Raw genomic sequence first — 22,957 nt, 5'->3', positions numbered from 1 at the left:
TATGTGTCTGCTTTACTTCTTAGGAATATATTTATGTTCATAAAGATATTGAAAAGACGAATATTATAATTAGAAATCTGCCTTCCAATTAACATTCTTGAAATTCAAATCCCCTTGCACTCAGCTATATTTTTTATGTCTATTATCTAACCAGATTCTGTCACGTTTGTCGTTTCGAACTTATTTTCATAGTGTGAGTGCCACTTGAAACTAGTATGAATCAGTTAATCATTGCTGTTTTCCATTTTGTATAAATTCTCTCAGTTTGTCTATCACATTTGAAGAGTGGTAAGTATTATTTATATTATTGATAAACGCGCAACACAAGATTAGAATCGTACTGTTGAGCTAAAACACGATTTAAAATAGTTTCCCTGCAAACTTTAAATAACAAAATCAAATTTCACTGTATTAGAAAATCACTTTCTACTTGAATCAAATTCGGAGTAGTTAAAAAGATTTATTATTATTTTCTCAAAGACCTTATCTCTGGGATATTATTTTAAAAGTAAGACAACATAACTTAGTCATGGTGGGAAGAGTTGATTTAATTTAATTGTTGAGATTAGCTCCAGTTAACTTTCTGCTTAGCGCGGCGTCTGAAATCTGCTGAAGAAGATGCTCAAAATGAACTCTTTAGGTTTCGACATCAGAGTCACCTAGACTACAAAATCAAGTATAATCTACGTGAAAAGTTGTTCCCATCGTCTCATCAAGTGCACAATTGAGTGCACTACGATGTTTTAGACACGATCTCTAAGCACATTGGAGCAACCGAGTTTTCTACACATAACGTAGGAAATGGAGAGAAGGGTTGATTCAATGGGAATGTTGAGTTTAGGTCCAGTTCAACTTCCATCTCTAATGTCTAAATGATGAAAAATAGTTCGTTTCGTGACCTTTTTCCATTTCTTTAGACGAACAAGATGAGCTAATTTAAATATTCAAAGTGACATTCTTGTTTTGATTGTATTCATTTTATTATGCAGTTGATAAATAATTTATACGAACGAGATGTGCTGAGGTCTGGACGGTTATTTTAGATAGTTCTAAGGTCCCCACCGCTAGGGCTGCGCAACTGAACGTTAATTTGTACTGTTCAAATATTTGCTCCTTGACCTCTCACTCATCAGCCCGAGCCTCAATTTTAAGCACTTGATGAGTTACCCTTCGTGTAACTAATACAATCAAAGTTCTTGTAATGGTTTAAAAACGGACTATTATCGACTATAAACGTATCCCTTAACAAATGACTAACTTAAACTAATATAACAAATGGCGCCAATGGCCCAGTGTAGTGTGTACGGTTATCACGAGATAACCAGCAACGTCGAGCGTGGCTGCTGCTTGGATGGATGACCGCTGAGCGATCCTGTCCTGCTTGCCCGTCTGCCCGGCCGTTGGTGGTGGTTCGGAAGTCACCTTTAAGCCGTTGATCCCCAAGTTAAGTGTTAGAGAGGGCTTCTTAACCCTAACTTTCCTGATGAAATAACACACCTTTACTTACTTACAACAAATCTTTATGTAGAATACACAGTAAATAAAAAAGAAGTGTCGCTGGAATAGCGCGATTCGACGAACAGTCATAGTACTCATATTGATATGATTTAGGGCGACACTAACGAACCTTGCGTCTTTGTTATATCAATCTCAGTGAGACATTCAGTTATTGATCTTCTTTGATACAAAAATAATTATTCTTTGAAACAGTTGTTTTGTGCAATTGATCAGTTATCTACAACTATAATAGAGGTATCGCTATGGTTTTTCAAGATACTTGTCAATAGTTATAAGTAGACAGTTTTGGGAAGAGTCTGTACAGTACAGAAAACAAATAGCATCACTTTATACACCATTACGTAACTTGTGCAAGTTTCCAACTTCATCTATGACGTCATCATAGAGTTCAACCTAGTTCGTAATGGCACAACGGAGTGGTTATCATGGTGCATGACGTAATACATTTTACATACATTCCTCTTTGTGCAACTATATATACAGGATATTCCAAAATCCATATGGATACAACAAATCGTGGTTTCAAGCACTTCTGTCACTACTGCTAACCACAGTTAAGGATTTATTTATTTATTTAGGTATCAATATAGAACAAAACAATAATATGTTGCAAGCACGTCAACCAACAATAAGCTAAATCAATAAGCAAACTTAATAAACTAAAACAACAATTCAATACAATTCAATTTATGACACATGATTGACTTCAGTACAATATGTACTCAACCTAACAGAGTTTGGGAACATGTTTACACAAGGAGGTAACGTGTATTAAAAGCATTGTTAAATATATCAGTGACGTAATGGCCTCTTACATAACGTAATGGCCACAACTTACGATTACGAAATGCTTCGATTGGCTGTTCAACGTAAATGGTCGGAATGGCAGTTTAATGTTCCTGAAACAAGAAGTTTATTACAATATTTATAACCCGGTATCCGTTGAGGTTAATCTAAGATGTAAACTGAGGTAATAAATTGACTTTGATTACCGCATTGGCTTAGGACTTTCCTCGGCAATACAATGTCATCAGATGTCTATGAAGTACCCCTTGCTTTTTTACTGTAATTCTAGTTTTTCAATGTTTTCAAAATTTACCGTCTAAAAATTCGTGTTAAAATAAAGTACTAGGGTGATCGCTCACCTTCGCCTCGTTGCCCAATTCCCCCCCCCCCATACTGTTATGGAGGCTATTACGTAACTTGTTATATAAATATAAATATATACTTCAGTACTAATTAGGTGAGTAACAACACACAAACCAACTAAATCTGTAAAAAATGTATAAAAAATGAAAGTGTTATTAAAAAATTGAGTATTTCTTAATATTGATGAAATAAGAGTTACCTAAGATCGGTCACAGGTTTGAAATTGGATTCACTGGTCCACTAAATGCAAGCTTTGATTATACTACGTGTAACACTTAAGGTGAAGCTCGCCACATTACGTAATGCGTAACATGTTTCGCTTAGATGGCATGCAAAGCTTAAAGCTCACTTTATTTTTAGTTGGGCAATATGTTTCAATATGTCAAACGTTAATTTTAATAATAGTATAAATGCGAAAGTACCTTTGTTTATTTGTTTTGATTTAACTCATAAAGTATTGAATCGATTGTACTGACATTTTACATGGACATTTTTACAGGTCCTGGGATGAATATAGGCCTATTCCTATTTCGAAAATCACTCCGGGGTACGCTCCACTGGTCTTTAAAGTAGCGAAAATCCCATCTTAGTCTCTAAATTTGTGAAATAATAATTGAAAGACCCTCTTATATATGGTCAACCATGTTTTATGACAGCACAACCGTATGTTAAACTACTCGTAATTTAACTACTATTTTCAATTTGTTTACAATTATAGTGTATAAATTCTCTAAGGTGCAACCATTAGTTTTTATAACGTTTTCAGATTTCAGCGATTATGTAATTACTCTAACTTAGTAATGCACTTAGTAATCTACTTTACAAAATGTCCTTAAACACAAGATAGCAAGACTTTGACGTATTAATTCCAGATCTAAATACATATTCTAAAACTAAACAAACATTTTGTCTTTTATAAAGAAACCAACACGAAAATATTGTCATAGTTAATGTACTATTAACTGTAAATTTTAGGAAATATTAAGTATTAGGTATAAAAGACGAAGTTGCTATCGCATACTTAACATCGGCACGCAATGGGCTCAGATGGAAGGTATAGACCAGCCAGAAGTGAAACATCCAGGGGAATGCTACAAGGCCTCAATAATTCTTTTGGGGCTTATCAGTAGTTAATACATTTTTTAACATAACTGGAAAACAAATCGACCACATTTATGTTTTTGGAGTGCAAAACCTTCAAATTATTCAATGAGATATTCCCATTGAATCTCATTCATCTAAATATTCCCAGAACCTCTTAAAACCCTATAAAAAAAAAATAAAAAATACCGACTGAAAAATTAATATATTGGTGTTACTATCTTTATATCCCCAAACAGACTTGATAAAATGTCCCTAGATTAGAAAAAATACTGCAATAATTTACAACCGCATTTCTATTCTCGAGGTAAAATTAAAACAAATGTTATGCAATAATTTTAAATATTCATCAAGGAGGAACGCAGGAAAATTGTGATATTCTCACAATTAAGAAACAAAAAATAATTTGTAGTAAAATATTATATATAAAAAGGCAAAGTATGTGACATTTAAAGCACAAACATGCTTTAAATTACATATTAACTGCGTGGTTGCACAACAAATATAGGTACCAATCAAGAATCTAATCTCATTTGATTAAGCTTGTGTTTTTTCTCATTTGATTTGTGTAATGGTTGTATTTCTTCTTGTCAATTAACATAAAGTACCTTTTACATTAATTCGAATAAACCTTTAAAATGCTTATGTACCGAACCATTCATCAAACACCACTAGCCTCGAAGTAAACGAGGCCGAGATTGAGTAACAAGGCAATAAGGAAAATAGCAGTAGGCTAAGTCCACAGAGTGGGCTACTCGATCTACGCTAGGCTCAGGGTTCCTACGCTAATAAAGTAATAAACTACGCTAGCAATTATATTTATTGGGAGATCCATATGCACTTGTGCCATCCCAGAATTCTTTATAGGGTCTAGTCTTTTTTAATAAACTTCTGACTAGTCTATCACTACTTGGAATCTTTTTGCCATGTTGTTTGTTTACACCAACATTAAAAGGCATAAAACAAAGCAGATATTAATTTTGATGGTGGAAATAAACTCAGGTTTCTACATTCATTTCTAAATCATTCCGAACGAGTCTGTCACTGAAGTTAATAGCTGTTTAATATTTCTATTACTAATTCATAATTATAATATCATTATTTTTTAGAACATTCAAAATGTCTACCACAATTCTTATACAATTCATAAGTTAACAAATTAAATATAACACTTAATTTAAAGTTGTTATGTAACTGATATTTGTGTTACTTCACGTGAATTTAGTTTCATAATAATTTTTTTTCTAATATTTTTGCAGAACTATTTCACCAATAACTTCATTTGTAGGTGAATTTCATAGAAAGCTGCCTATTCCAATCATCCATCGCGTCGGGGAGACTTTTTGCATTTTCTCCTATCAGAATCTAAAATACAACCCATCTTTCACCCCTAGAATCCAAAAGTATGGGTTGGTTCAAAGTATTATTACTAAAAACTAATCTACAAAACCTAAAATTACTGTAATCGGATGAATTTATTTATTATATTTTTATTAAGAAGAGATTTATTGTGCAAACACTGTTTTTGAAATTAAACGTCTAAAATAACAATGCATCTCTTCTCACATTTAGAGATTACAGTCCCGTTTGAAATCTACCTTTCTTCCAACTGAGCAGAATGGTTCTACAGTCACTTTCCCCTACGGTAGCGTCTGACCTTCTCTCTCTAAGTAGATCGATTTCTTCTCGGGTCTGATTACAGGACATGGCCACCTGAGGAAGCATCTTCACAGAGTCGGCATCCTTCAGGAGGATCCATTCTGTAGAATGTGTGATGAGCAGGATGAAACTGCTTTCACTGTCCTGCAATAGCGAGGGAGCGGTATGCCATCTTTGGTAGTTCGGACAGTTCGGACAAGGGTGGTGAATTTCACCAGGAGGACCTGATAGGTTGTTTTCAGTGGTTTGTGGCACTGCTGAAATCATAGACTGGTAGGCCTCATGGTGTGCTTCCGGATGCGCAAAAGGCCCTTGCGACTTGAGTGCATGGCAATAGGCTGCCCCATAGAAGAAGAAGAAGAAGAGCCAAAATGCACACATCTACCATAATAATTTCAGTAATATCAGTTATTCCTCCAGTAAGATAATAGAGAAAAAACTTCCCATCTTTACTTTCGCATATGATCCTCTCGAGAACATTTCAAGACAAAATAAAACTGATATCATGGATCAGCCTGCCTTACAAAATTAACCATACGAAATCATATGGAAATGCTTTGATATAACTGAGGATTATGGTGTTTGTGAGACCTACGTCAGATGACTGAACAGAATTTGGTGTTCTAGCAATAAACACCAGAGTAATAAAGTCCTACTGACCAGAATGTTGTCAGAGAAAGTCCACGACCCAGGTAAGTTTAAAAAAGCCAACAACAGATGGTAGAACTGAATTCCACTGTCTAGGGGGTAACGCTATGAGACACACATGCAGCCAAATATTTTAGAGGCGTAAATATGAAGAAGAGCAAAAAAAGTTAAAAGAAATAATCTACAAAAAAAACTTATCGTCCCAGCATTGTTTTTAAGATTAAACATCTAAACTAATAGTGCATCTTCAATTTGACATTTAGAGATGTGGAATTTGCCTTTCTTCCGACTGAGCCGGATGGAATATTTATCATTGTAGATACTCACAATATTTTTCATGTAAAATCTACTACAAAGTGTACCGAATGGATGAAACACGTGGGGTTGGAGATCTCTGAGGTCGTAGTAATGAACACTCGGTGTTGCAAAGATTACTAACGTTAAGTTTAACAATGACACGTAAAACATACAAGCACCACTTTTAGATGCCAAAATAAATAATAACTTGCCGCGTTGCTGCCAAATAGAGTAATAATTAGTAAAATTATATCTTGGGGGTGGCCCTGGTGGATCCTTGGAAATTTTCCTACGAACTTGATCACTTAATAAGACTTTCAAATGACTTCCCTTAACGTTTATGTCGACTCACGCTTGGCGGCGTCAGCATCTTGGCTCGATATTGCAGCTGTAGTCACGAAAAGGAAAGGTTGAATCAAAGGAGTCCTCAAAGAAGAATCATTGTAGGACTAAGAACTCGATCATGAACTCAAATTTATACTCAAACTCGTCTAAAACAAAATCGCGACGGTATTAGCTATTTATCGAGACAACGTGGTCTCGTCAGAAGGACATCACCACAACTATATCTGTATTAATGTGCCAATTAAAACATCATCAAAGGTAAGTTAGTTTAATATTCACAAAATTACTTTATATTACATTCAAAATAGTTGTCTCGCACGAAAGGGATAATTTATAATACGAAAAATGTAAATTTTACTCACGGACAAGGCGCGCGAGGAGGTAACCGCTGAGCTGTCCAACGGATACAAAAAAAAAGAAAGAAACTACTACGCGTGCCAATTAGATTACTATCTCGCGAAGAATTTAGTTCTAAGAACATCTGAGAAAAATAATAGCAATAATTTCAGCAATATTATTAACTATGCATTATTGTATGATCGTTTAGGAGCCGAAAGCCACTATACATTTTACAGCACAAAACCTTGTTTTTCTTGAAATTTATGGAGAAATTCTTCAAAGAATGCAATATATCGTCAGCCGCACCATTTTTTTTTCGATGGAGGTCAAAATGGAAAGGCATCAAAAGGATTATCAATATTAAATGATAATTTTTTTTCTCAGTCAGTTTTCATTTCCATGGAAATCTTAAAAGCAGTCGTCAGTTACGTAGAATAAATGATAATTTTTTTGGATCGTATTTTAATTAGCATGAAAATCTTAAATGCAAATGTCAGTTACGTAAAATAAATTATAAATCGGCGCCAGCTTACAATATACATACCCATAAAGAGGCGTCTTTTAGTCTCTACTTCTAGTAGTCAAACAGCGATTTATTTATAAGGCTGACAGTCAATTATAAAAGTTGGAAAAAAGGCAATTTGTGAAAGGAATTATCATTTCATATTTAAACCCTTTCGGTACCCACCCATTCTAATACCCACCAACAATAGCGCGGTTGGCGGGTATTTCACGAAAAACCAGGCTGGTTGCTTTAGAGTGTGCTTGAAAAGTCCCGGAACGGTTAAATAAGTAAAATACATACACAACTAGATTAAAAACTAATTCATCGCATCAATGAAGAAACCTTTGGATACATTACAATATGTTGCTACTGGTTTCTATCGCAGATTGGTACATTGCCAACAGACATTAGGGAAGCATTTTGAACACTACATTTAATTTCACTATAGTAAACTAATGTATATAGTATGTGTTATAAAAATCTGCGTAATTTATGAAAACTTTAAAACGCCGCCATTTTCAACACGGTAAACCTTTAGAGGTCCAGTTTAGAGGATCGTGTTCTACTAAAAAAGATCTTTAATTTGGTGTACATCTCGACCTATGCTCTAATTTAAGATTTTTTTCTTACTCCTTGCGGGCGGTCACCCTGATGAGATAAAAACCTGACAACCATATAAAAAATTACATTTATAATTAAACATTAATATACTGGTTCTTATTGCTTTACAAGAAATGGTTAACAAATTATTAAATCGTTCCGGGACTTTTCAAGCAAACTAACGCAACAATAGTTTCTCAGCTTCTAGATTGTATTAAGTATAACATTCTATTATCTGTTAGGAATTTCTTATTATAACTGTAAAATAAAAATTAATTGCATACGAGTTAGATTACACAACCTCTCAATCCTAGTTAAATTATAGTTGAACTCGTAACAGCTATAGTTAAATACTGCTTATAAATTATACATAGTCTAAAATTTTTACTTCAGAAACTTATATTTTGGTGTTTTCATGATGATGAATTGTTAGAAAAAGGTTGCTTTTTAATACTATTCTTTGTTTAAAGTTTGTTATTGACGATGGAAGGTTTGACAGGATAACAGGATTTCGAACATTTGCCATCGTTATGGTTACAAAAGGTATAACACAACTATTTGTTATAATAATTAATTAGGTGTCATACATTTTTAGCATATAACTTATTTAATATAAACTTTTAAATATAATATATTAAAAAAATAACACAAAAGGTATACACCTTATATGAAAACAAAGCGTATGGAAGAGTATTAATTACAATACTATATATTTAACTTTTTATTTCGAAACATTTATGGCGCATTTATATAAACTTTTTAATATAATATATTAAAAAATAACACAAAAGGTGTACACCTTATATGAAAACAAAGCGTATGGATAAGTATTAATTACATATCTTTAACTTTTTATTTCGTTACGAGGACAAAACATTTATGGCGCATTTATATTTTTTCTCTTGTAGTAATAAGGTTACACATGTGAAACATGCAAAAAATGTGGATGAATCCTCAGATTATTGTTACATCGTGTAATGAAAGACTGGAGTTAGACATTAAAAACGGTATTTTACTAACCAACAAACCTATCTTGGTATGGATCTGCGCTAGAGTTTAGAATGCTGTCTACAGTTTGGCTAAAGACGGTACAAATTATACCTTGGTAATCGCACTTAGAGATTTTTCTGCTTGCCTTTTCTATAAGTGTCTTAGTGCATCTCTAAGGAGTTTACCTTAGAAGCCAATGCTTTTCCAGATTCTGCCGCCCATAAGATATAATTCCACAGGCCGGGATTTCAAAGGGATATATGGTCTCAGATGTAGTGGGTTCCTTAAAAACAAACTGGTTTAAAACGCCGAAATCTCCTGCAGGCTTTATATACATTCCCAGACGTGAGGTTCTTTGAGAGAGTAAGGTACGAGATCTCATAGAAGTGGATAACCAGAATGTAGCTCCCAGAGACAATGTTAGAAGGAGGTGTTATGATTTTTGGACGCACCCTTGGATATTTAGGCCTAAGTTCTTTGTGGTTGTTGGTAGAACAAAGTTTTCTGTGTAACCAACCAAATTTTCAAGTCATTCCAAACAGTGTAACAAAGAGTTTACTAGTATTACATACAACGTCACGAAGATCGTATACGATGTTGTAAAATAACTCTCTCGGAACATCTAGATACGATCCGAGCCAGCCACCGTTCTCTGGGCGAGAATCTGTTCTGTAGAGCGGAGCGGCCAAGGTCGCTTTATCGTATGGCTCGTAAACGCCGGTTTTTGCTTGTCAAGTTACGGGCCTAACAATGGGGTCAGGGCCACGCCGCGTCTCGCAGACTTCTGTGGGCCCTGCGTGGGGATAAAGCACATCGCATCATTTTACAATGAAGGCTGATGGAATTACTATGAACTGTTACACGCGATGTGCAAGTCACTCTTGGCAGGCAGACCTGTGTACTCAAGCATGTTCTATGCAATATCATTGAGCAGTTACTTCAGCTCGTGAAATTCGGCTACTTGCAGTACTGCAACTCTACAATTTAGTTGTAGTAGTGAGCACGCACAGCTCTGTAGTAATTAGTAATCTACAACTAATTAATTTGTAATGCAAAGGTCAGAATAATATGGTTCTCTGGTTTCTTCAACCTCGGTCCAGGCCCATATTTATTTTTGCCTCATACAGTCAGTCAAGGCTGTCTTGTTCTTATATGGGGTGGCATATTGATGTGGCAACAAGGTGAACTCAACATTGGCGTCGGAAACATAATTCACTCGAAACAGAAATGCCTATATACACGTGCAAAGCCTACGAAATTACGAATTAAGAATTACATGCGCAATATCAATATCACTATGCTATGCTCGAATAAAAATAGCTGGAAATAAAAATGTTGATTTTGTACAGCATATACATGAGCTTCAAGGAAGTGAGTGACATTTTTTAAAGATTTAAGGACTTTTTTTATTACAAACATTTTAATTTAATTTAATTTTACTAGAAATTAAAATCGTGATATTTAGACAATTATCTAAATCAGGCTCAACTAAAAATTGCTGAAAATAAAAATTGTTAATTTCGTACAGTAGGCTACTTACGTGAACTCCAGGAAGTGACATATTTTTTCAAGATTAAGAACGCTTTTAATTAAGAACGTTGTTAAGTACTTCACTAGAAATTAAAAGCGTAATATTTAGTATTTAAATTAGGCTCAATTAAAACCTGCTGGAAATAAAAGTTTTAATTTCGTACGACACATACGTCATGAACTGCAGGAAATGAAATATTTTTAAATTATTTAAGGACGCTTTTTATTACATATAACTCAACATGACTGCAAAATTTTTAATATAATTGTATTAGTAAAAATATTGTTTTAGAAATCATGTCAATCCTTTTCCTTAACGGTTTCCTTCGAGCCCGATTTAAAATTCTGATATGTTCCGCTTCAGAAACCTGCAACTCTTTCAAAATGGAGAAAGAATTCTTTTAAAACTATGTGTCAACAATTTTTAACTGAAATATTTTTAAATAAAAACAATTTTTTCAAACAAAGGTTATGGGAAAGCACGATAGTTAATTATTTTTTTATCACGCCTAAGGTGGCCAGAAATACAATTATAAACTTTTTATTTGTTTATATATAATACATACATAAAATACAATTACTTGGCTTGCACACTTCTTTAATTTGTTCACTGAAACAATTTACTTTAATTCATTTACTAAATTAAAATTGTCATTCCTGTCTGTCCCTCCGCAGGATATGTCAAAAAAGAACTGATCGATCGAGGAAGACTGACCATGATAAGGATGCATGTCACTCCATGTGATATGGCTGAGCGTTAGCAAATATTTAACATTGGTCTTACGAATAACTATGATGGCAACGAGAAAATAAAAAAATAAGTAAAAAAATGTGGTCTAACTATCCTAAAAGATACATAATTTTACTTAATGTGAAGCCTTTTATTATTCAAATATTTTATGAACACAAATTTATTCAACAAATATGAGAACGTATCGTGTACAAAGATATGTTGGGAAAGATACCATTGGTAAACTTAAAATGTTACATGAAACTTGAAGAATTTGTTCTAATTTTTTTATCGACTTCTTTTTGTATTGTTTGCTGTCCGTCTATCTGTCAGCAAGACATCTCGAGAATGTGAGCTATAGATTTGAAATTTTGCATACAACTCAGCGAAGCCTGTTACGTCACAGGGTGTGACATACTCCTACTTGTGTTTAATAAACAATATTATCAACAATATGAAAAAATACAATAATACAATTGTGTACACTAGATTTACATTAGAAGTTAAAAAAGATAAATTTAACATAACAACATGTACTGCATCCAAACTAATCTCATAACCAGTGACAACAATGAGCCAGCAATCTCATATGTTAAATTGACAAATCAGCTGATTATTAATCAACAGTTAAACAATATTATTAACTCTATTAGTGTATTTTAAGTGAAGTGTGGCGTTCACAGCGAAGTAGAATATTAAACTATGTAAAAGTGTTATGTAAAAGTAAACTATATTTCATTATTCCTATAAATTCTTAACAAAATCTCCGTTAAACGTTTTGGATAGCCAGCATTTTAAAACCTGAAACCTGATACATTATTTTTTCCAAAACTTCGGTCTAAAAAAAGGTTTTAATTAGACAAAACTCTTGAAAAGTTTGGACTTTACATCTTTGAAAACTCTTGGAACAATTGGAAAATTCTTTTAATATTACTAAATGTTAATAAAAACATTACTTTTCCAAATTTTTTATTTTTTGGACGAGGTCTTTCGAAACCAAACGTTTCATCTTCAGGCAACTCCACAATGAAGATGAAACCTTTGGTTTCGAAAGGCCTCGTCCAAAAAATAAACAATTTGGAAAAGTAATGTTTTTATTAATATTTAGCCTAATACTTACATCTTTATTTAATTTAAAAATATATTTTTTACCTAAAAAACACAACCAAACTGATACGGTGAATTAAGCAAGACATAGCTTATAATTTATATGGCATTTATTATACTGACATTTATGGACACTCTGTACAATAACTTGAATTATGAGCGGTATAATTAACGATATTAATTATGATGATTTTAATAGTTATTTTAAAGTCCAGGAGTCTGACATCTGTATTTAGGGATTTTATTTCCGATGACACAACCGTGTTATGCTGAAATTTAGTTGTCAGGGGAAAATTCTCAGGTCTGTACCTCTGAAATAAAAATCATTATTAACTATTCATTTATGACTAAAATGAATTTTATTATAAAACTCAACTTTTTCAATTAAATGGGTAGATTAATTGCTATGTATTTCATAATTTTCGTGTTTTCAGCAAAGTACTACATTAATTTGTATTTAATGTAAATTAGCATGTAATTAATGGCGCTGTGTAGCGGTTACAACGGTTATCGCAAGATAACTGGATCAAGGAACGTCGAGCGTGGCTGCTGCTTGGATGGGTGACCGCTGAGAGATCCTGCCTGTCCTTGCAAGCAGCCCGCCTGCCCGGCCATTGGTGGTGGTTCGGAAGTCACCTTTAAACCGTTGGTCACCAGGTTGTGTTAGAGAGAGCTTCTTAACCCTAACTTCGCCTGGTAGAATACGACATATTTATTTTTTTTATGTTTCGCTCTCAAATTTATCATGCGAGACCTGAATGGTCATGAATAAAAAACGTTCAAGAGATCGAAGGTCTAGTTATTTGTACAACATAAGCAAAGACCAACTCGATGATAGTGCATGGAATTCGGCTAAGGAATAGATTTGAAATTCCCCATGCAAACTTATGCCTGTTACGCGGAGTGGAATATTCCTACCTCGTTATCAGATGTTGGTTAGTTTTGATGATGGTGAAAGTCCAATACAAAACAATAATGAACCCAATTGTATCATATCCTTAAATTAATAAACAATGCAATATTATGAAATAAGTTCAGTAAAGAAACATGCAAATATAATAGTCTATTTGAATGTCTCAAGAAAATTACATATCTTAACACATACAATCTATAAATTATAAATCGGTAAGGTGGTATAGTTTTGGAAAGCAACAAATAACTCAATGTTATTGACAATTATGACAGTCGTTTCTTGCATGTGTTTCAGTTATTTCCTGAACGAGTTCCTGCTCTTACGCAGATTATGTTATTAAGTTGTAGGAACAATCAAAAGTATTGCATACATTATATTCTAACTAACCAATATTCCTTATCTAAATATACGTAATTAACAATTAAACCTGTATTCTATAACGGCGGCAATATGTTTGTATTTTTATTTTAATAAAGTAAACAAAGTAATGGTAAAACTACTATGAAGATGTATAGATTTTATTAGTTAAAGACTATATCAATTATAATCTAATGGTCCCCTTAGAGGGGATTCTTGAAATGTGGTTTGAACATAAACATTCATTTATCACATTCTACTTTACTTAAACATTTGTACTATACGTGTAAAAGCCCAGAAGATTGTTTAAAAATAAATATTGTTACTTACTATTCCAACATATGGTTGTATATTAATGCAAACAAAATTTCTTCCAGTTCTTAAATCCCAGACATTTTTCAAGAAAACTTAATTTTTTGCTTAAAGTACATTAGTAACGATAAATAATTGTAAAGGGTGTTAGAATTTTGGAAATTCAATCGTAGTTATAGGAATCCAAAAACTGAACCGCTACGTTTCGAGTACTGGTATCTGTTCCGTTCTGCAGGTTTCAAGATCTATGAGGTAAAGTTATGTATGCTCTAAAATTAACAATGTAGTCGGTTTTCATACGTGGTTAAATTTACACCTTAGGTTTTAGCACCTGACGAAGAGAACAGAAACCAGTCCTCGAAACGTTGTGTTTAAATGTTTGAATCGTTTAGGCTAATCTCTTAAGTCCTCAGTTAAAATTTAAATCTCGAAGGATTATGTATCGAAGCACATGGTAAAAATATGGACGCGAATGAAAAAAGTCCATGATGGCGTCACGCAATACCATAAATCAGTATTTCTCCAAGATTCACACAAATACAACTGAAGATGGCCTTTGACTGGGTCCCTCCCTCTCCAGGACCCCATACATCAAACACAAGGCTCACACAAACCATACATACATAAGTAATTTCACATACATATGTATGTGGGTGGGTGGCCCGGTCCGGGTTTTTCCATGCATACAAAGAAGCTTCAACTGAACGGCAAGTTTAAATTAAATTATATTGTGCTTCGGGGCAAGCGAACTACAGCCAGGCTCTAGCCGTTCTTGGAATGTAGAATGTCTCCGTTCTTTTAAAGAAAATATAAAGCACTCTTTTTCAGTACACATTTTTGCTAAATAAAGTCGAATATTTCTATAATCTTAAACACTTTTACTTGTTTTTAGTGTTACAAGTCAAATGAATGTAAGGTAACAAACACTTCATTCAAAATTAATTGACATTGTGGATTTAAAAAAAGATTTATCCTTCCGTTAGAATTCTCCTACACAATGTAGTAATGTAATACGTGCCGTATCAATATCCACAGTGATAACATTGATTGTTTGATTAGTTGACTTTTTATCTACATACAAAGTGACAAAAATGAATCTAAAATATTTTCCCATGAATTTAAAAGCACTAAAGTAACACTCATAATTTTAAAAGTATAAGAGAGAAATAAATTACATCATTAAAAAATTAACTAATTGCTAGAGTAAACCTACAAAATAAAACATACGAGACTGCATTGAATATATGTATCCATTAGGCTAAGCCAATATAGAAATTAAATATCTGAAATTATGAAGTATAGATTGATGTGGAAGATGAAGGATGGGAAATAAAAATTAATGTAAATAATACGGGTTTATTGGCCGATTTACATATAGGCATACATGAAAAGACGGATATGAAAAACAATTTAAATTGTCTAAATAAATAGAAAGACTCTGATCTACCCACAAAAGTTAGACCTTACCTCGAAAGTTTATAAAATCCGATTTATTTTAATTGATATTTAACGATTTTGTAAATATTATGATTTCTATAGTTTTGAAAATATATCACTACGTATTATATATTTTTGAGATATTCAAAATTAAATAAATAAGTATTTATAAGAAAATGGATTAAATGTGGTATATTTTACCTTTAATGTTTTATGTATTTTGTGTCCAGTACAAGACCTTATGTTCCAGTATATGCTTTGTAAAATACTATGACTATTTCTTTTTGCAATTATGTTTTCCAATATGAAAGGATGGATTGTTTTAGTTATAAGAGTACTCTTGTTACATGATGAGACCAAAAGTTTACGAGTGCACATCATTCAGATATGTTTATGGGAGGTTTATTTTTCGGCTCGCCTCGCCGGTTACATTTTAATTTATTTTACTAAAAGTTTTAAGGTAAAACAATATAAACCAATTTGCTATTTTTTACCTTACTCAGGAATTAAACCTGTGATCTGAATTGAATGATCAAAGTCATACGTAACTTTTAGGCTTGTAATTATATTAGTATTTCTAACTATGTACAAACAATATTTGTGTCGAAAAAAATGCCCCTGTAAAGTAACCACAAATTTTATGTTATTGATATTCTCATAAAACACTGCAACTTACGTTAGAATAGAACACTTTATAGCAAACATTTAAATATAATTGTTTTTATTTATGGAAACATAGCCTACTTTAATTAATTAAAATGTTTTGTCAATAAACACTCCAAATCTAAATGTCTGTGCAATAATGTAAAATATAAGTAAAAAGTGTATATTTCGTTTCTTGAATAATTATGAATTACCAACAAAGAAACAAAGCTAATGTTATTAGTTCAAAGAACCTTTTTCCTGCATTACCAGTTGAATTATGTTCGTGAAATAGACGGTTATAAAACATATTACCTGTAAAATCCGGTACGGTAACATTTTTTTAGATTTCTCGGAGACGACCACATGAAGCAAATTAAATTAAAAGTAAATCTAGATAAATGTCACATTAAAGTTAAATATGTGTATTATGGAATATAGTCTATTACTGGCTAAAGGAAATTGCACGTTTCCGTAAGAGTCGCCTAGGCCTAGTGCAGTGGATCGACCCGTGGTCGGGGATGGGACACTCGGAATCCGAGATTATCACCTAAGAGAGGCTTAGGTCAGTTAACTATCTAAAATGGTAAACAAACTAATCATAATAAACTTTTATGAATTGCCCGAATAAGTCATAAGAAGGTCATTTACTTGTAATTCCGTAAGGTATTATTCTCTGCAAAATACAGCTATCTCTATTGAGTGTCTGCATTTCTGCTTCACGTATCCGTTATTCAATTTTGGAAAAATACGAGCTGGATTGAGATAAATAGAGATAAAGACAGATAAAACTATTTCTCTGTATTCTGAGTGGAGGGGGAATGGGGCAGGGGGCTGCGTTATCGCAGGAAAGGCAGGATAGATAACAACTCAAGCGATTTAGCGGCAAGAGTGTGCGATACTGACATTTGGACAACCTTAAGATACCACTGTCAAGATAGACCACTATCGAGATATACCACGGTTAATATGTATACCACTGTCAAATTATACCACTTATAAATGTGTACCACTATTACGATGTATAAACACTATTAAGATAGAACAATGTAAAGGTGTGCAATTTTAAGTAAATGCCAATTCAAACGTACACTGTAGGCAAGTTATACACTGTGAAAAGGTATCCGACTATTAATACATAATACTGTCAAGATATATTAAATATACCAATGTCAGGATATTCCACAGTGAAGACATATAATTTTGGAGATAGACCGCTGTAAAGATATAGATATCACTGTTAACAAACAACACTGTTAACACGTTCAGTGCGGGCCCCGCGGATCCGCGGGGTAAGCGGCGGCGTAGCAGTGCGCGCCACGCGGATCCGCGGGGCGTTGCCATAGTCTCGACTATTGCTCAGTGTGAGCTCAGCTCTCGGCCGGGACGGTTCGTACTCGTTGAGCGTGGCGTGTGGTTCCGAGTTGACCTTGACTTGTACTTCGTTTCTGTTTCCTCCCGCGTTTTTAGCATGTGCAAGTGATGCGTTCTTAGTGAGTTGTTTATTTATGTGTAGTGACATTGTACTATTGTATTATACAAGTTTTATATCGCATTTCACCATGTCTGCCAACCGTGCTACAGAAAATAGTGCTACTGAAGATGAAGCATCAGATGTGGATAGTGAATCCAGTGGAAACACTGCTGTTGACAGTTCGGGTAGTGATAGTGAAGATATTGTAATAAACCCTTCATGGGTTAATAATACAAATGGACTAAGACAGATCCCTTTCACCGGAAACAATAGATTGCTAGTAGATGTACCAGGTAATGGTTCACCAATTGACTGGTTTTTTTATGTTGATGGACGACCCATTCCTCCTCTCATTACTCCGCCAAGAAACCCAACCCACAAACTTGTACAAAATGAAGAACGGGATAAAAAGGGTGACAGAAAACGTAAAGATTGTAGGGTATGCTACAAGAATGAAAAGAAAAGGAAGATGACAACATATACATGTTTTGTTTGTCCAGGTAAACCAGGACTTTGTGCTGTCAATTTTGTTTGACATACATCAAAGAGGCCAGCAGTAAAAGCCATGCCCTCAAGACCTTGTAAATATTGTATATAGTTTTATTTGTTTTTGTTTTGCACTATATAATGAAATAGTTTAAAATTGGATTGTTTTACGGTAGCCACTCGCGTTATTAGACTTTTTAGCCGCGCTCTGTGCGACAAAACTCTTTCCGCGTGCTGACCCCGCGGATCCGCGGGTCAATCTGTGACGTCATGTAATCCGCCATTTTGGATCACAGACGTTATTATCTGCCCATAAATCAGCCTCTGATAGCAAATAGTAAGTGTATTAATAAATATTAGACTTTAGGTTCTGGGGCAATTTACATGTATTTGCCGTCAGCAGTCAACGTGTTAAGATATACCACTATCACTATAGTACTAGACATATTAGCAAGTATGGACTGTGGCGCGGTGTTGCCAGCTATAACGGAAGAATAACTACTGAATAATCGATTGAATTCAGGAATCGAGCATTCATTACAACTTATCTTTACATCTCCTCAATCCTCATGAATCGTACACTTTGACCACGTAAATTTAAACGTATTTACACTAGGACACGAGTAAAAAATTATAATAAAATAGAAAACGTGCAGATTAATCGAACAGCGAAGAACAAAATGAGTGTTAACAACAGGAACGAAGCGAATACTGAGAATCAGCTGATATGACGAGCATTCATTACAACTTATCTTTACATCTCCTCAATCCTCCTGAATCGTACACTTTGACCACGTAAATTTAAACGTATTTACACTAGGACACGAGTAAAAAATTATAATAAAATAGAAAACGTGCAGAATAATCGAACAGCGAAGAACAAAATGAGTGTAAACAACCGGAACGAAGCGAATACTGAGAATCAGCTGATATGACGAGCATTCATTACAACTTATCTTTACATCTTCTCAATCTTCCTGAATCGTACACTTTGACCACGTAAATTTAAACGTATTTACACTAGGACACGAGTAAAAAAGTATAATAAAATAGAAAACGTGCAGATTAATCGAACAGCGAAGAACAAAATGAGTGTTAACAACAGGAACGAAGCGAATACTGAGAATCAGCTGATATGACGAGCATTCACTACAACTTATCTTTACATCTCCTCAATCTTCCTGAATCGTACACTTTGACCACGTAAATTTAAACGTATTTACACTAGGACACGAGTAAAAAATTATAATAAAATAGAAAACGTGCAGAATAATCGAACAACGAAGAACAAAATGAGTGTTAACAACCGGAACGAAGCGAATACTGAGAATCAGCTGATATGACGAGCATTCATTCCAACTTATCTTTACATCTCCTCAATCCTCCTGAATCGTACACTTTGACCACGTAAATTTAAACGTATATACACTAGGACACGAGTAAAAAAGTATAATAAAATAGAAAACGTGCAGATTAATCGAACAGCGAAGAACAAAATGAGTGTAAACAACCGGAACGAAGCGAATACTGAGAATCAGCTGATATGACGAGCATTCATTACAACTTATCTTTACATCTTCTCAATCTTCCTGAATCGTACACTTTGACCACGTAAATTTAAACGTATTTACACTAGGACACGAGTAAAAAAGTATAATAAAATAGAAAACGTGCAGATTAATCGAACAGCGAAGAACAAAATGAGTGTTAACAACAGGAACGAAGCGAATACTGAGAATCAGCTGATATGACGAGCATTCACTACAACTTATCTTTACATCTCCTCAATCTTCCTGAATCGTACACTTTGACCACGTAAATTTAAACGTATTTACACTAGGACACGAGTAAAAAATTATAATAAAATAGAAAACGTGCAGAATAATCTAACAACGAAGAACAAAATGAGTGTTAACAACCGGAACGAAGCGAATACTGAGAATCAGCTGATATGACGAGCATTCATTCCAACTTATCTTTACATCTCCTCAATCCTCATGAATCGTACACTTTGACCACGTAAATTTAAGCGTATTTACACTAGGACACGAGTAAAAAATTATAATAAAATAGAAAACGTGCAAAATAATCGAACAGCGAAGAACAAAATGTGTGTAAACAACCGGAACGAAGCGAGTACTGCGAATCAGCTGACATGACAATGTGGCAACGCTGCAAGGTGAGGGGGGAGTGGGAACTGTCCATAAGGCTAGGCTTGTAATGATGTGTCTGGTACTATACATACTATAATAAAGATATACGACTCTCACCATATACCAATGCTAAGGTGTTCTGCCGTTACCGAATATTTCCGGTTTGTGACAATAGTTCGGTATATAAGATGAATATTATTGATGGCAGCACGATTTTCCCTGCAAGTCTCCCATGGACCATAGTGGAGTTACAATAAAGAATCAGGCGTACATAGAAACTATCGTATAAGCCATTCGCAGACACAGAAGGGGTGCAAGTTGGCAACGTTCAGCCATAGTACTCAGACAGGCTTACATTTAATTGACGCAATCCCCAGGGTCTCCCCCCCACACCTCCCCTAGCCCACCGCTTGACACAATCCCGGGATACCCCGCAGCTAGATTACATTCATCCAATAACGCGTGCATGCAGTACAGCAAGTGGCGTCACCAGTGTTTGATTGGGGCGAAAACTCTCAAGAAAGGAGACTACGTCTACGATGGTCTCCTAAACAACACCACCATCGAAAACTGTAATTAATCTTGCATTTTTTCTATAAATTTGCCAGTATTTATTTCAGATCTCTAATGTTCGTCAAACTAAAAAAGAACATCAAAACCTTCTTCAATTTGGAATCGTAAGCAAGCACACTAGAAGAATTCCAAAGGTCTCTGCGTTAGGAGCTCCCCCTTCAATTAGACCATGTGCCCGAGAGATAAGTTGATAGTAATTAATTCAAATGGCACTAAGCGCCGTGTTGCATGTAAATAAGTACCGTGCTAGATCGGCTAGATCTTGCAACGCGATCTCACCGGGCTGCATACATATATCAGTTCCCCTGGTGTTGGCTGTCGTCACCTCGGTGCCATATTACAGCAACGCCAGTCATAACAGCGTCAAATCCTCCATCCTTGGTGACGTCATGAAGAAATACCATAGTTTCCTGTAAGCGCTTACATTTGTAACTATTTTTTTACGTTTGACTAATATTTTGGTATCTTCAATTAGGTTTACTTCAACTGTGTCCAGAATATATCCGATACGCTAAGGACCATGGTGGCTTTATAAGGACAATATTAGATCTCAAATACTTTTACGCCCTTATTTTTGTTCCGTAGAGTATGGGACATATCCTATTTTCCATGTGTATCCCCCGTTTTACCTTTTTCATATTGTTTTGAAATACACAGAAGGAATATCACAAACATTATCTACGTTATTGCTTACACGTCAAAGTACAAAGTACGAGGTACTTCACAAGGGGTGATCACTACTTTGTGGATGACAATCATAGATTGAAAAAATCCCTCGTGGTCTACGGCCATAGCTGAACAGATGTGGATCAGGAGTTAAACAGATGTCACATCACATACGCTCGTAAGTTTCTGCTAGATGAAACTGCTTAGAGGCAGAAGGTTTCTCACTGAAACGAAGAGGTAGCGGCGCATTGTATCACATGGAAATTGTCTAGAAGAATTATAATGCTTTAGCTAAGTCGTATAGAGCAAGTGGTTTCCTTTCCATTCTTCATATGTTTTCTTCTAAATGTGAAGATTAATTATTTAATTAGGTTGTTCATAGCATTAATAGTAATTTAAGTAGACAAAACTTAGTAAGATTTTAGAGTAATTAAACACATAGTTCATCCTGCAAAAGAGTTAATATATTATTTACACTGTATTTGCTAAACGCATTAAATTGTTGCTCATCTTTAACTTCTCCGCCAACTTATCTAAGAATAGATTCTGAAGTAATGTAAGAAGCAACATCAAAAACGTACCTTCTAGGAGTCTATTACTTACTGGAGGAAGGTAATATCCCTCTTTATAAATGAGTATTGCCCAAAAGAATCGTTTCGTGTGCATCCATCCGTGTCAAAAAATACTAAAGCTACTAGAATTCCGAGTTTGGTGATCCATTAAGCATCGAACTTTGTTTTCAAGCTCACCGAAACTCACTTTAAATGGTGATAGCTCTCAACTTACCAGTAGCTCGGTTGCACCGACGACGGACGGCTCTTAGTTATGCGGCATTGCGCTGCCCACTGCAGCCACCTCTAGAAGAGTCACATCATCAGATGAAATCTTCACAGCTCTTTCATGAAACCCATTTACCTGGAATATCAACTGTGGAGAATAAATTATTTGGATTTCATTAAACAAATCCACCAAGATGGTCCTCACAGCCACAACCAGAAGAGACACATCTTTAGATGAAACCTTCACTGTTCTTTTATGAACTCCACCTGGAATGTCAACTGTGCAGAATAAAATACTTGGATTTCATTAGACAAATCCACCAAGATGGCCATCACAGCCACAACCAGAAGAGTCACATCTTTAGATGAAACCTTCACAGTTCTTTCATGAAACCCATTTACCTGGATTGTCAACTGTGGAGAATAAATGACTTGGTTCTCATTAGACAAATCCACCAAGATGCACATCACAGCCACAACCAAAAGAGACACATCTTTAGATGAAATCTTCACAGTTCTTTTATGAAACCCATTTACCTGGATTGTCAACTGTGGAGAATAAATGACTTGGTTCTCATTAGACAAATCCACCAAGATGCCCATCACAGCCACAACCAAAAGAGACACATCTTTAGATGAAATCTTCA

The sequence above is a fragment of the Homalodisca vitripennis genome, chromosome 8 (assembly GCF_021130785.1).
Source record: "Homalodisca vitripennis isolate AUS2020 chromosome 8, UT_GWSS_2.1, whole genome shotgun sequence".
NCBI classification, from domain to species: Eukaryota; Metazoa; Arthropoda; class Insecta; order Hemiptera; family Cicadellidae; genus Homalodisca; species Homalodisca vitripennis.
The sequence above is the reverse complement of the archived record's forward strand: the minus strand, read 5'-3'. Positions refer to the sequence as shown.